The sequence below is a fragment of the Acomys russatus genome, chromosome 17 (genome assembly GCF_903995435.1).
Source record: "Acomys russatus chromosome 17, mAcoRus1.1, whole genome shotgun sequence".
NCBI classification, from domain to species: domain Eukaryota; kingdom Metazoa; phylum Chordata; class Mammalia; order Rodentia; family Muridae; genus Acomys; species Acomys russatus.
The window spans coordinates 12925219-12939367 of record NC_067153.1 but is presented as its reverse complement, the minus strand read 5'-3'; the positions used below and the strand labels follow the sequence as shown (position 1 = coordinate 12939367).

The window sequence follows — 14149 nt, the reverse complement described above, 5'->3', positions numbered from 1 at the left end:
TTTCAGAGGTAGAACACATCCCTGAATCAGGACCACAGCTGAGTATACTCTCTCCCTCATAAACTCTCACATCTAAAAAGGTGCCTCTCGCTTCTTCTCTCTCTCCCTCCCCCCTCTCTCCCTCCCTCCCTTCCTCTCTCCATCTTTCCCTCTCCCTCCCTCCCTCCCTCCCTCTTTTTCTCTCCCTCCCTCCCTCTTTCTCCCTCCCCAATTCCCTCTCTCCCATCTGTCCCTCTCTCCCTCTCTTTTCCTTCCTTTCTTCTTCCTCCCTCCGTCAATCTCAGTGTCTCTTTTGTAGCTGAAATATAGAAAAGAAATGCATTTGGAGCATTAAAACTAATTCTGAAACCTTCTATAATTGGCAACTATACTTTTCCTTCAGATGTCACGTGCCGTTTTTCTTTCTTTACATTTCCTGAGCCTATCTGGGAGGGTAACCATCATTATAAGACCTTGCAGAGGAAGCAAGTGGCCACAGAAGTACAACGATTTACTGAAGGTCACAGCGAGCTAACAAGAAGTGGAGATGGGGCTTCGGAGTGTATCTCATCTGATACTGTGCAATTAAGCCCAGGGATGTTGCTCATTTTCTTTCTTTCTTTTTTTTTTTTTTTTTTTTTTTCTCATTTTCTAGAAGAGAACTGAAAAAGGAAAGAGCATGTGCTTGTGCTGGGTGCTTTATAGGCCATAGGAAGTTGTTTTTCTTTTCTTCACAGCTGTTACTTTAAGTGTTCAGCATCCACTGTGAGACTACTACAAACAAGGAAACTGAGGCAAAGTGGAGTACAGCACCCTAGTTCTCAATCCTTTTAGAATCTGGGGTCAGGTTATATGCTTTCTCATTACATGAAAGATAAATTAAAAGAATGAAATGGAGGGAGGAGCAATAAATCCCAAGCTTAAAATATTTCATCTGAAGTACTCAGCAAATGTTATATGAAAGTCATTTAGCATCAGATCCCAACATTTCTAAAGTGCCCTTCATAAAGAAATGAACATTTTGAGATTAGGTTTGTACCTGTGTTCTCCTTCACTCTCCCTCAGTGGGCTCACCCCCAAATAATACACAGCAGGGAAGCAAGTATCACTCAGGCTTGCTGCACCCTGAGACAGGAAGATGCCAGGGACAGGCAGGCTTTGTGGTGCTGCTTTGAGGACAGGTGGCCGAGTTGCTGATAAAACCCACTCTCTCACTTAACACTAATCACCATACGATGTGGAAGCACAAGGGAGCCAGGTAGCAGAGGCCCCTGTCCTCATGGAGCATAGAGTCAGGACAGAAGAAACACGTGTACAAGCAATGACACAGCACAGTCTGCCAGTCACAACAGGTGCAGAGTGTCAAGGAACCCCAGAGAGGATCAGGGGAGGCTCCAGATATGATGGAGCCTTTGAACGGGGCCACAAAAAGAAAAGCATGAGAAATGGTTACTTTCTACAGAGACACCAGCATGGGCAAAAACACAAGCAAGCGCACACGCACACAAACACACACACACACACACACACACACACACACACACACACACAAAGCAGTAAAGAGCACAAGCCTGGCTCTTTCCAGAGATTACAGTTCCCTGAGCAGTCAAGGTGTATGTATTTGGTCAGGGTTATAAAATAAATCTGGCATTTCGGGACAGATTTGGGTTGAAACAATTGCAGCTTCAAAAGAACCCACCATGTGTGCAACATTTAAAGGAGCCTTCACTTTGTGCAAATATCCATCTGATGTTTGGTCCCACTCTGTGCTGCACAGAACTCATTGTTTGGAGAGAGAGGAGCAGCACCTTCCACAAAAAGCGCTTGACCTTCAGCAGCAATAAACAAGGAGCACATGCAGTGTTCTCCCCGATAAAGCCCTCTTTATATTGCTCAGGTGTCTCTGGAACCAGGCAGTAGTTCAGCCATGATTCACTGACTAATAGTTCCACTCTTTCCATGTGTGCTACCTATGCAATGCTTTGCTAATCTGAGGATTTTTCTTTAGGTAATGATGATTTTCTTAAAATTGCATTAGTCACAAAGCTTTATAATCCTGCTCCATTTGCATCCTCTGCCATTGCATTTGATTGTTACAAGAGCCTAGCAAACTCTAAGGGCTGCTAGTATCCCGTTACATAGACAGGAGAAATCCCAACAAGATAGGGGCAACTCAAGGTCAGACAACAGGTGTATGATGAAAGCAGAGTTCAGAGCCTATTCTGACTCCAGAATCTTGCCCTCTTTGCTCTACACTATAGTTTAGAATCTCCCTATAATATATTGTCCTCATTGTGGTATAAATCCCCAGATGACATGCTGGCCAAATCACATCCTCTTGGGTAACATAACTACATCATAAATTAAAAGCCCAATTAAAGAACATACCCTTTTAACTGGGACTTACCACAGTCCCCTGAGGCTAGGATATAAAAGGATAACTCATTCACAGTCAGTGGCTATCCATCCTGGAAATTCTTCAGAAATCTGCTGCTAAACTCTATGATGAGCTTTTGACTGGAATTACTCATCTAACACACCTCCTTCTTCTCAGGTCCTCTGGGCTTTTTCTCCCAGTTAAACTTGGTTAATCATGTGCCAAACTCCAACCCTCCCTCCAGCCCAAAGATGCAGTTAACAGTCCATCACACACTGGAGACACCTCGAGCGCATCCAGGGCTTAAAACAAACTTAACATCAAGAGCATTGGAACCCAGTGGAAAACATTGCCCTTTTAGTTTATATGAGGGACTAAAGTGGGTCTCTCTTCTCCAGCTTTCCAAAAGTGGGGTGGTTTGTCAGTAGCCAATGGTCAAAGGGTGTCTCTTAACACCATCCAGTTTTTGTTTTGCTGCTACAGGGAGCGAGGGAAAGGTAGGTGAGAAGAAAGGGAGGGGATTTCTCATCTCCATCCTGGTTAAAAATTTTATTTCTCTTAGCACTCAATCCCCCCAACGACCAAAACATCTTATCTATAAAACATTAAGCTCCAGGGGTACTCCTGAGTCCCAAAACCTTACTAGTTACTATTGTCCAAATAGCCCCTGCAGTGGTTGTGTTTAAAGCTAGCTTTACATATGAAGAGCTCCTGTGTGTTATCGTCCCTTTACATCCTACACCTGAACTACAAGGCACCCTACCCTCCCCCAAAAGGATGGTCTCTGAGTCTGCCGGCCCCACATAGAACAGAGACCATAACCCCCTCCACCTAACCTGGGTTCGGTGGCTCGGAGGACCTGGACAGTTCTGAAAAATCCCCTGAGGACCAGCACATTCACCCAGTTACATCAATAGTCCTCCTTGTCCTCTCAAGACTTTCTCAAATGTTGGGCAAGATCAGAGGACAGAGCTAGCTGGTAGAAAATAGAGAAAGATAAAAACACATTTCCCGGCAGAATCCCCACTCAGTAATAGAAAGCCATCCAACTAGCAACCACGCTTCCAGAAACGTCACTGCCACAGAGGAGAGAGTTTTACAGCTGGTGACCCCAGAGCGTTCTCACCTACCTGTCTCCCACTGCAGCGCTTTCTCTCACCTACTAGGGCCCTGTTCCAGCTCCAGTGCCCTCTCTCTTCTTGTCGCCTTTTCCTGCAGCCAACACGGGCAGCGACTGTGGGCAGACCGAGGAGTCGGTGGCACCTGCGAGCTCTGTCTCAGGTCTCTACTGTGAGGCTGCCTGGAGGAGGAGCAAGCGGATGCTGCCCTCACCGCCGCCGCCGCTGCCACCGCCGCCGTGGTGCTGATGCGGTTGCTATGGTTATAGAACTCCGCAGCTGCCCCCTCTTGGTGCAACAGCTGCCCGGCCACCGCGGCCTCCTGGCAGCCCCAGCTAAGGTGCCTGAGGCAAGGTTGTGAATCTGGCGAAGGGAACTCCTCCCCCTGCCTAAGAGGACTGGGAACCTGCTCTTGAGCCCTGGCTGGCTCTCAGGGCTCCGCTCACCTCTAGCGCCCTTGCTCTTCTTTCCCCGCCAGGACCTAAGGCCAGGACCTCCAGCAACACACAGCGCGCTCAAGGCCTAAAGAGCCCTTCCAGCCGCTCTGCTCTGCTCCTGCAGCCTCTGCGCACCGCGGTAGGCTGCGCGACTGGCTGGGAGGCGCCAGCTCGCGTCCCCCACCTCTGTCGGCCAGAAAAGCCTAGGCGCGCCAGGCTGCCCTGCGGCCAAACCCCGCCCGCTTGCAGGCTCGCCCGGCCTGTGGAGGGCGCAAGACGCTGGGCCAGAGAAGTCTGGCCCCAACCAGCCAAATCTGGCCAGGAGCATGCTCAGTCTCCATGCTGGGACTGTCCTTCAGAGGCAAGGCGTGATACAGTTGGAAGGAGAAGGTTTCTTTCAGACCCCAGGGGAAAGAGATATTAAACTTGGGAGAAGTTGGGGGATGCAACAAGTACACTCCTTAAAGAAGAAAGAAAGAAAGAAAGAAAGAAAGAAAGAAAGAAAGAAAGAAAGAAAGAAAGACTTAAAACACTAAGTGACCACTAAACAACCACTACTAAATATGCAATGGTCATTAGGCAACAGCTCACTCATCATTTGCAGATGATCTTCAAGACAGACCCTGGCGTTCAGAGGTGTGCCAATTTCGTCCACGGAGAATATGAGAACGATGGGCAAACATAAGGCAACTCGCATCTATTGGCCGTTCTTCAGTGGGCAGTTTGCCTGGGAATGCATTATTTCAATATGACTGTGTTAAGAAGCCCCTACTTCTTACAGGTGACAGAACAGCCGTAAAGGTGGAACCAGTGCTGGCACTTGGAAGCACAGTGTTCCCTCTACTAGACTGGGCTGCACTAACTCATACAGGTGAGACAGTCAGAGTGTAGTAAGGTAGCTGTGATGGAAAGACACTTGCAAGAAGGGGCGCGCACATCCAAGGGTGGTGGTAATAAGTGGGGAGGAGCATTCCATAAAGGAAGGGGCAGGGGAAATCCCCAAAACTAGGTAGACTGGACTATTTTTTCTTTTCTTTCTTTCTTTCTTTTTTTCTTTTTTTTTTTTTTTTTTCTTTCTTTCTTTCTTTTTTTTTTTTTTTTTTTTTTTTTTTTTTTTTTAATTTTTATCCACATGGGACACCCAGTAAGGAAGAGCAGAAGGAACCAGAGAAGGTAAGACAAGAGTTAGGTGCACACCAAGGCCTGGGGGAGTCAAGAGAAAGTTAGACTCGACTTTGAACACAGTGGGGACATTGAAGGCATTTAAGCAAGGGAGAAGGTAGGTTATCATGTGAGGAAGGTTGCCTACTTAGCTACAGTAGCACTGAGTACTAAACTGTCTTAGGGTTAGCTTGAAGGGGTTGTTGGCACAGAGAAGAGAGCAAAGGACCCATCTGCTTTGCTAATCCTCCCCATAGCATCCAGCCAAGCCTGGAAGAATGCATATCCCAGCAAATACCGTGAGAATGGCTAATAAAGGATTATTTATTTCTCCATCGGGGAAAATGAGTGCCTTTCTTTTGCAAACATTTGTCCTTGAAATATGATTAAAATCAGATGACATTTATTTGCATTTCAGTTCTATGCAAACTTACTGTGGAAAGCCAAAGCAAGCCTCCCTCTGCCCTCTCTGGTCCCTAAGGACAGTGGGTATGCTGGAATTATTGTTCCCCTGTCCTGGAACAGGTTTCAAGCACCTAGGTTAGAAAGTTCCATGATATGTTAAGTGAAAAAAAAAAAAGCAAAATGCAAATGTTTCAAACAGCATAGCTCTCATGAATCAAGAAGAGCAGCACTCAGGCAAATGCGTATTTTCATGTCTTGTATTGGTACAGAAATATTCTGGGGTGTAGGCTAGGTAAGAAACTTGTAGGCATAGCTAAGGCCAGTAAGGGCTGGGAAAGAACTGAGTGTAAAAGTTTGGAGAGGGCATTAGGCTTTCAGTGCACTCATATGTAAAACATTTTCATGGTCCATATAGCAAGAGCATCTCATGTAATCCATCCTAGGCTCACACCAGAAAGTTTGGGTGGTCTTGACCTCCTGATCCTCCTGCCCTTGTCTCCTGAGATCTGGGACTGCGGGCTTGTATTACCATGCTTAGCTTGTGTAAAACATTTTAATTTCTGAGCCAAAAATTTTACATAGACTGTGGGTGCGCATGCAATGTGATGCATATTCCAGACAAATACAACACCAAACCTACCCCTTCTCCCCTTCTGTGAAGTCCTTCTTTCCTCTTAAAACGCTACTCATGATCAGCTACTCATATTCATCAGTCTTTTGGTTGGAGTGATGCCATCTTACTCAGACATCCCCTGATCCTATACCCTCCTTGTAGCTGGGCCTATCCACTCCTTAGCTGGTGCATTTGTTTGATTTCAGTTGTTAACTTGACACAATCTAGATGCACATGGGAAGAGAATATGAATGAAGGGTTGCCTAGATCAGGGGGCTTACCTTACCTTGATGGTGTTAATTATGGTGAGGAGACCTAGTCACTGTGGGCGGCACCATTCCCTAGGCAGAGGAGCACCCATTGTTCTCAGCTGCTGTTTGTGAATGTGATTTGATCAAATTCCTCAAGCTCCTGTTGCTGTGACTTCCATGAAATCACAGAACTGTGAGCTAAAAAAAAAAAAAAAAAAAAAAAAAAAAAAAGCCCTTGGTCCCCTAAGTTGTTTATGTCAAGGTACCAAAGCAACAAGGCATAAAACTAAGATGATTCACAAACCCGGAACAACTAGACAATGCAAATGGCCTCTAAGGAGAAGTCATGCCAAGATCCACAGTCAGCCTCAGTAGAAATATATCTAAAACCTAAATAACAGGTACTACTCTTTGTGCTTGTGTGGGGATGAGTCCCAAGAATCAACTCACAGAAGCCAAACGACCTCATAGTCTCCTAGGCATCCTTCTTTTTCTTTCCTTCATCTAATAACATCTCATAAAACACAAGCTGTCAGTTCCACAGTGTGTATATTTGCAAAGTTATTAATGACAGGAGGCCAGTGAAAATGCTGAATCCGGTTCATCAGGGGTGGTGTTTATAAAGTAGAGAAACAGTTGTAGCCTTGGCTTTATGTTTATAGGTATGAAGAAGGTTGATTCCATGACAGGTACTGAGCTACCCTGATCCAGAGATGATAAGAATTGGGTGGTGGTAATGGTTGGTTTGAAGGCAAGAAGTATAAAAATATGCAGTCTGGGATGTGAGAGATAGACACTTTGCTGAGGTTGACTCTGGGGTTCAGGTGAAGATTCCCTCCCTTAGAGAGAAAAAGGAGGGATGAGATTCTTGCACATGAGCAAAGAATCTATGCAGAACAGCCCAACATCTCTGGCTGAGAGGCAGCTTTTTAATAGTGACACCCTGTGGTACTAAGAAGCAAGTGTCATGAAGAGCTCTCAGACTCTCAGCATGTGTAGAGAGCATCAGAGGCCTCGCCCTTGGAAATGAATAAACATTGTGGATTTTGGTCAATCTGGAAGGAACAAGATCCCACCCCCATCAGAAACTTCTGGAATAGTTCTGGGCTTGTGAAACAAGCTCACGATTCAGGGGATCTCAAAACTGACTCTGTCTCTGATCCAGCAAAAGTGTTCCTTGTGCTCTCCAAAGTTTCAGCGTATCTGTGAATTGTTACTCATCCTGCAGAATTTTGGTCTCCATGTTAGTTTCTTCATGAAACCTTCCTAGGTTTACATCCATGGTTAACTCTTTCTTCTGTTGACCCGCCTCTGTGATTTGTATATGCCCAGAGCTTTGTGATAGAATCACTTACGTAAAAATATATTACTTACACCAAACTGAGAAGTCTTTAAATAAAGTTCTTTTTTTAAACATTTAGTTTATTTTCTTGTTTTCTGTATACGAGTGTTCTGCCTTACAGTACGCATATGCACTGCATGCATGCCTAGTGCCTGCAGAGACCAGAAGTAGGCTCCAGATCCGCTGAAACTGGAGTTAAGGATGGTTGTGAGGCACCATTCAGGAGCTGGAAACTGAACCTAGGTCCTCTGAAAGAGCAGCCAGTGCTTTTAACCACTGAGTCACAGCTCCCATGCTTGTGAAGGAAATTCTTAAATAAGTGGCTGCTGTTTTGTCTTTCTTTGTCTGGCTCACATCACAGTGTGGACAACACACAGACAGTATGTAAGACATTTAAAGAGTATTTGAATCGATTTGAGATGTATTTTCTTCCTAATGTGGTTTTCTTGCTTGCCGGTTTAAATAAGCTTGTTTTATATAGGTGCCTTACCAGCATCCTGCAAAGTAGTGCTCTCAATCTCAGCATCCTTAAGAGACAATCCTTGGCTGTCTGTACGCCATAGGATTCCCAGCAGTATTCCAGACCTCATACTATTATATGCCAGGAGAACATTCACCCCATCTCAATCTCCAGGAACTGACAATTGCCACACAGGTATAACTTGGCCCTTAGCAACGATCCAAAGAGAATAAGTGATGTGTCACCTCCCATCTGTATAAAAAGTGGGCTTAATCTCAGCACATCTGCATATAAGCATCTTCTCTTTTACCACTTGACTTAAAACAAAATGCTTAAATAACAGTAACTCGCAGGCTACATTCAGATTAGGCCTGGGCTAGATAGATTCTTGAAGTCCTCCCTGAAGCTCCAAACAGCAATGACATCCTAGTTAGATTTTTTGCCAACTCACATCAAGTTATGTTCAATTGGCAAGAAAGAACTCTAATTGAAAAAATGTCCCCATTAGATTGTTCCATAGGCAAGTCTGTGGGACATTTTCTTTATTAATGATTAATGTGCGAGGGAAGGCCCAACCCTGGGAGGTATATGAAAACAGGCTGAGGAAGCTATGAGGAATAAACCAGTCAGCAGTACGTCTCCATGGTCTCTATTTCAGTTCCTGTGTTTAGATGCCTGTCTTGGTTTTCTAATATGACTTCCCTTCATATGAACACACTGTAAATTAAAGCAATTCTGGAATCAAGTAGTGTTCAATCCTGGTGTTTATCACAGCAGCAAAGGCTGACGAAATGAACTGTAACTTTCTATCATGAAGACTTGAGTTTACCTGTATAAATGTCAAAGAGTACACCATTTGAGTGAGATATGCAGAGAAATAGACTTCCAAACCATCTTCCCAAACCTACACAGAGTTCCTTTGGCCATGCCATGTGACAGGCTCCATGACTTGCCATCTCTATCCTTTCATAGAAGAGGAAACCGAGTCTAATAGAGCTATTCTATGCCAGAAAGTGTGGCCTCAGCACCTATGTGTTTGTCCTCCATTCTGTGAAACACTGAAAAGGAACTGAATACTGGATCATTGTTAGAATTGAAAACATACGTCTTATGTAGGTATCACACTTAATGACGCCCATATCTTTACTGTTGAGAAAGCTGCAGTTACCAAAACAAGAGAGGTTAGTTAGAAACAAATACTTTTTGTCTTTGAGAACATCTTCAACTTTGAAAACCAAAAAGAGGGTTCTTTAGAGTTGACAGTGAGCTCCTTTTAAAAACAAGCATCATCCCTAAGTATGAGCTAATGATACTATTTGCAACTCCATAAATAAAATTATATATATATATATATATATTTACATATTTACATATATGTGTGTGTATGTATCTTCCAAGGTTGATGAATCACCCCATTAGTGATGGCAGCACTATGGGGACAAATTCTTCCTTTTATAAAGAACACAGCCTTGGGAGCTATCCAGGACATGCTCACTTCTGATCGAAGCTTTTGGGACTAGTGATGTTTCTGTCTGCAGAAACTCCAGGCCCTGTTCCAAGGCACATCTTTGGTGAGTTATAAAGTGGGAGGAAGGTTTATCATGAGCCCAATAGTTCCTTTCTCCTTATTTCTGAGACTCACTTTTTCCTCTTTGTAACAGGATATTAATCCTTTCCTTGTAGGTAACCATGACATGCAGTTGCCCTGCCAGGAAACTGGCACCTAACAGGCTCCTGGCATAGTGAAGGCCCGTCCCTTCCAGGCGCTACAATCTTACTTTGTTCTTTAAGTTGCAAGGATCTTATAGTTTTCCCTAAGTGATAGAATAATCTCCGAAGAATAATGTAAGGACCTTAGCTAGTTCCATATCTGTTAATAAATCTCAGTGACCCTCTGGCCTTGTTTCCTCAGCCCAACAATGGGGAGTTCTCTTCAAAAGATGGCTAAGCCCAGACAACTGCTCAGGCCCTGCTGTTGAACACTCTACATCTTGCCATGTTGCTATGCCCTTCCTACCCTGGGCTTTGCTGCAGGAATAAAAATACTTCAAGTTTAACAGAAATTGTAACTTAATTTATGTTATTCTCATTGGATGTCACCTTTACTTCTTTCAATCAAATGTAGCCAAATGCATTTTCTAATGTTTTAAGAAGACTTATAATTAGAGACCAAAATACATGAGTATACACACCCACATTATTTCTCGTACCTCCACACTATTCTGACTTTTGTATTGTGTTCCATGTTTTATATTTGCAACATGGGTGCCGTGTACAATATATTTTTGTTAAAATAGTAACATTGTATGTGCCATTTTGAAGGTCTTTGCTTCTTTCCTCTTCCTTGTCCGGGTTTAAGGGTCAGTCATGCTGCCATGTAAACAAATCACTCACTGTTCCTGCTGCATACTATTCCCTTATGGAAAGCCTTCATAAAGCACTCCTTACTTTCTGCAGCCAGGAGATATTTGGGCCACATGTGTGCACACCAGGTCTCATCGAGTCTCTTGGAACTTCTATTTTAGTGCACCCCCGATGGCTCATCAACTATACTTAGATAAATTGCTGAGGTAAGGGAACACACACATGTCCTTGTGTACTGGCAAATTCCACATTGATTTTACAATTACACTATCTTACAGTTTCACCAGCAGGAACATGGATTCCCATAGCACTGTGTATTCCTCATTCTCCACATGCCCCACTTTTTTAGTCCAATTAATGTTGGGTTTTGCTGTCTTGTACACCTTGCTCTTTTGAGGAGTGTATTGGTTATGCTTGGCCACACAAAACAGTCGGGATTCTGTAAGGAGGGAATGTGGTTTTCTTATATTTCTTACTTCCTTTTTTGTTGTTGCTGCTAAAATAGAAGGGTCTTTGTGCTAATATTTGCAAATATTTTCTGTCCTATGAAGTCATAGGCTATGTGCCCTCTCAAGAATTGTGAATAAAAATTTAATATGTTTAATGACTCATGATTCATTTCCAGAACTAAAGCCAATTCAAAAAATATATACTTAAGATATTTTCCCTTTATACCTAATACCAATATATATATATATTATGCACAATATATTATAATATTAAATTATAATATATGAATATAATATAGTATATATTAATTTTAGATACCCAGAGAAACAGATATATCCTTTCTATATATTTACATGGTTATACATATAGTATTACAATAAAGAAATGGTTCATATTTCTTATATTCTTATATATCTTAGGTTTTATGCTGCTCAGCTTTTTTGTTCATTGAAATTTTATTGAATCTACAAAGTATTTAGGGGATAACCTCTATGTTTATGAAAAAAAAACAAACTACCTGTATCTTTATAATTTTCTGCTTAGTCTATCTGCATTTTTATTTTGATCTAGGCACTGCACCTATATGTTATGCCATTTCAGTAGTTTTTTTTTTTTATTAGCACACAAAAGGGAGTTCACATACTTTGTTTTTATCTCTCCTTCTCTTCTTCTCTCCCCCACTCTTTGCTCCCCTCCTGAACTTTTGCTTCCATGTCTCCTGTAGTCCGTTAACTTGTACTTCCCTTCAAGGTCTTTTTCTCCTCTTGGAACCTCACCACCACCACAACAGGCAAAGGTAAGAACTGAAATCTTGGCTCTGCATCTGCCAGGAAATATGTAGTGATTGTCTTTATGAGTCTGGGTTGCTTCTTCCAGCATAATTTCCTTGTCCATGTTTTCTGCTTTAAATGTGTCCCTTTAACAATACAACTTTCTCGCCATTGATGGGTAGAAATGGCAATGGTTGAGAACATTTGTCTTCTGCTCCGCTGCCGTGCCGCGCCAGTCAAAGGACGACTTCCTGAGGCACTACAGAGTCTCGGACCCCAGGACCCACTCCAAGGGTTACACAGAGTACAAAGTAACCATTCAGTTCAACTCAAAGAAGGACGCAGAGGATCTCAAAGAGCTAGTAGTCTGGAAGCTATAGAGTGACTTCCATAAGCTCCATGGGAACTTGGCCTATACTCACCGCAGCCTCTTCAGCCGCCTAGAGGAGCTTCCTGTTTTCCGGGCACTGAGGTATCTGGTCAGTTTGAAGCAGAGGACTTGCTGAGTTTCACGGTACCTGTCCCTGCACTCAAAAAACAGCCCCCAGCTCAAGGAATTTTTCGGTTGTGGGAAGGTGACATGGCCCTCTGAGGTGTCCAGGAACCTGTGAATGCTGCCACCCGCCTCATCCCCACACCACGTCCTGATAAGGCTGGCTACTCTAGCTGCTGCCTGCGGAAAAGAGAGGCCAGGAAGAGTTGGAGGTACCAGTGGACCCCCTACCATCAAGCCCTGCCCAGGAAGCCTTGGATCTTCTCTTCAACTGTGCCAGCACGGAGGAAGCTTCCGGTTCCCCTCTCTGAGGCTGAACTTGCCCTTTTCAACCCTTACTACAAAGAGGAAAGTACACGCCTCAGCCCCACTCACACAGATGAGCTGGCAGCCGTGGAGATGCAGTCCAAAAGGCTGGACCAGGAACCCCGAGAGCCAGGAGGACAGGAGGAGGAAGAGGCTGAGGATGGAGAACCTGCCCCAGCTTACCTAAGCCGGGCCACAGAGCTCATCACTCAAGCCCTTGGCTCCTATGCTGCTGCTCTCCAGGGCTACCGAGATGGGGTGCACATCTTGCTTCAGGGAGTTTCGGGTGACCCATCCCCTGCCCGCCCAGAAGGCTTGAAAAAGAAGGCAGCTTAGTACCTGAAACAGGCAGAGACCCTTCATGCATACTTGCCTTGAGGGGGTGGGCCCTTTCTGGGATGTCAGCTCCAGCACTGCCATCATCCACCATGCCTCTTCATGGGACCTGACCTTGTTTCCCACTCTTGTAACCCCAGGAGCTATATCTGTATTAACTGGATCAAATATGAGAAGAGCAAAGACTTCTCAGCTCTGACCTGGCTGCCGCCTCCTTGGAATCAGACTTGAGCTTCTGGTCCTGTCTGTCTGTTTTATGTGAGTGGATTCTATCAGTTCACCCATTAGAGCCATGGTCAGTGGCCAGACTTGGCCCACTGCCTTTTTTGTAAGGTCCTCCCTCCAGCTAAAGGGTTTTTCCTTTTGTTTTTGTTTTTTGGTTGTTTGGTTTCGGTTTGGGGTTGTTTGTTTGTTTTGTTTTTGTTTTTGTTTTGTTTTGTTTTTGAGACAGGGTTTCTCTGTGTAGCCTTGATTGTTCTGGACTCTTTTGTAGACCAGGCTGGCCTCAAACTCACAGAGATCGATCTCCCTCTGCTTCCTGAGTGTTGGGATAAAAGGCGTGTGCCACCACAGCAGGCCTTCTTGTTGTTGTTGCTGCTGCTTTTATTTTTTTGTTTTTGTTTTGTTTAGTTAATAGTTGGAAGAAAAAGGATTCTTTGACAAGGGAAAATTTATAAAGTTTAAATGTGTGTGAAAACAATGTGTCAGAGCACACACACAAAAGAACATTTGCTATTTGTGGGGGATTTTTATAAAACACCACAAACTACTTGGCTTTCAAAAAAGAACGTTATTTTTGACAATTATAGAATCTAGAAAATCAATCAATGTGCTTGCAGCTGATGTATGTCCAGTAAAGGCTGTCTGCTTCCATGACAGAGCATCCTGGCTATGTCCTTACACTATGTGGGGGGGGCAAACAACCTCCCTCCGGCTTCTATAATGATTGCAGTAAGCCCATGTGTGCTGCCATTGCCTCTCAACCCTCCCTAGACACCGAGCACATTGGGGATTATGTTTCAACACATGAATTTGAGGGGGAAAAGTGCTTAAACTATAGTCATAGTTTTTCTATATTGCAGTAATGATTCTTCCAATTTCTTTGTTAGCTCATTAGGTTTCTTATGGATGCAGTAGTGGTATCTGTAAATAGTTACAGTTGGTAATATTTTTGTACTTTATACAAATAATTTGTTTGCCATGCTATTGTTCCCTTGCTAAGCATAAAACAGAGGAATTAATAGTGTATGGTCTTAATTTAGCTCCTTTTAAAGAGAATGCTTGCCA

At 43.7% G+C, this 14149-nt stretch overlaps 1 protein-coding gene and 1 pseudogene across 1 annotated transcript in view; one reads left to right on the top strand and one right to left on the bottom strand.

The window, feature by feature from the left end:
• Fam135b (family with sequence similarity 135 member B) overlaps positions 1-3810 on the bottom strand; it is a 285376-nt gene extending 281566 nt beyond the window's left edge. The window contains exon 1 of the mRNA XM_051159566.1: positions 3487-3810. The gene's annotated coding sequence lies outside the window, so the exon portion shown is untranslated. The remainder of the gene's footprint in view (positions 1-3486) is intronic.
• Positions 3811-10678: 6868 nt separating this feature from the next.
• On the top strand, positions 10679-12904 carry LOC127201792 (sorting nexin-15-like; annotated as a pseudogene).
• Positions 12905-14149: the final 1245 nt, after the last annotated feature.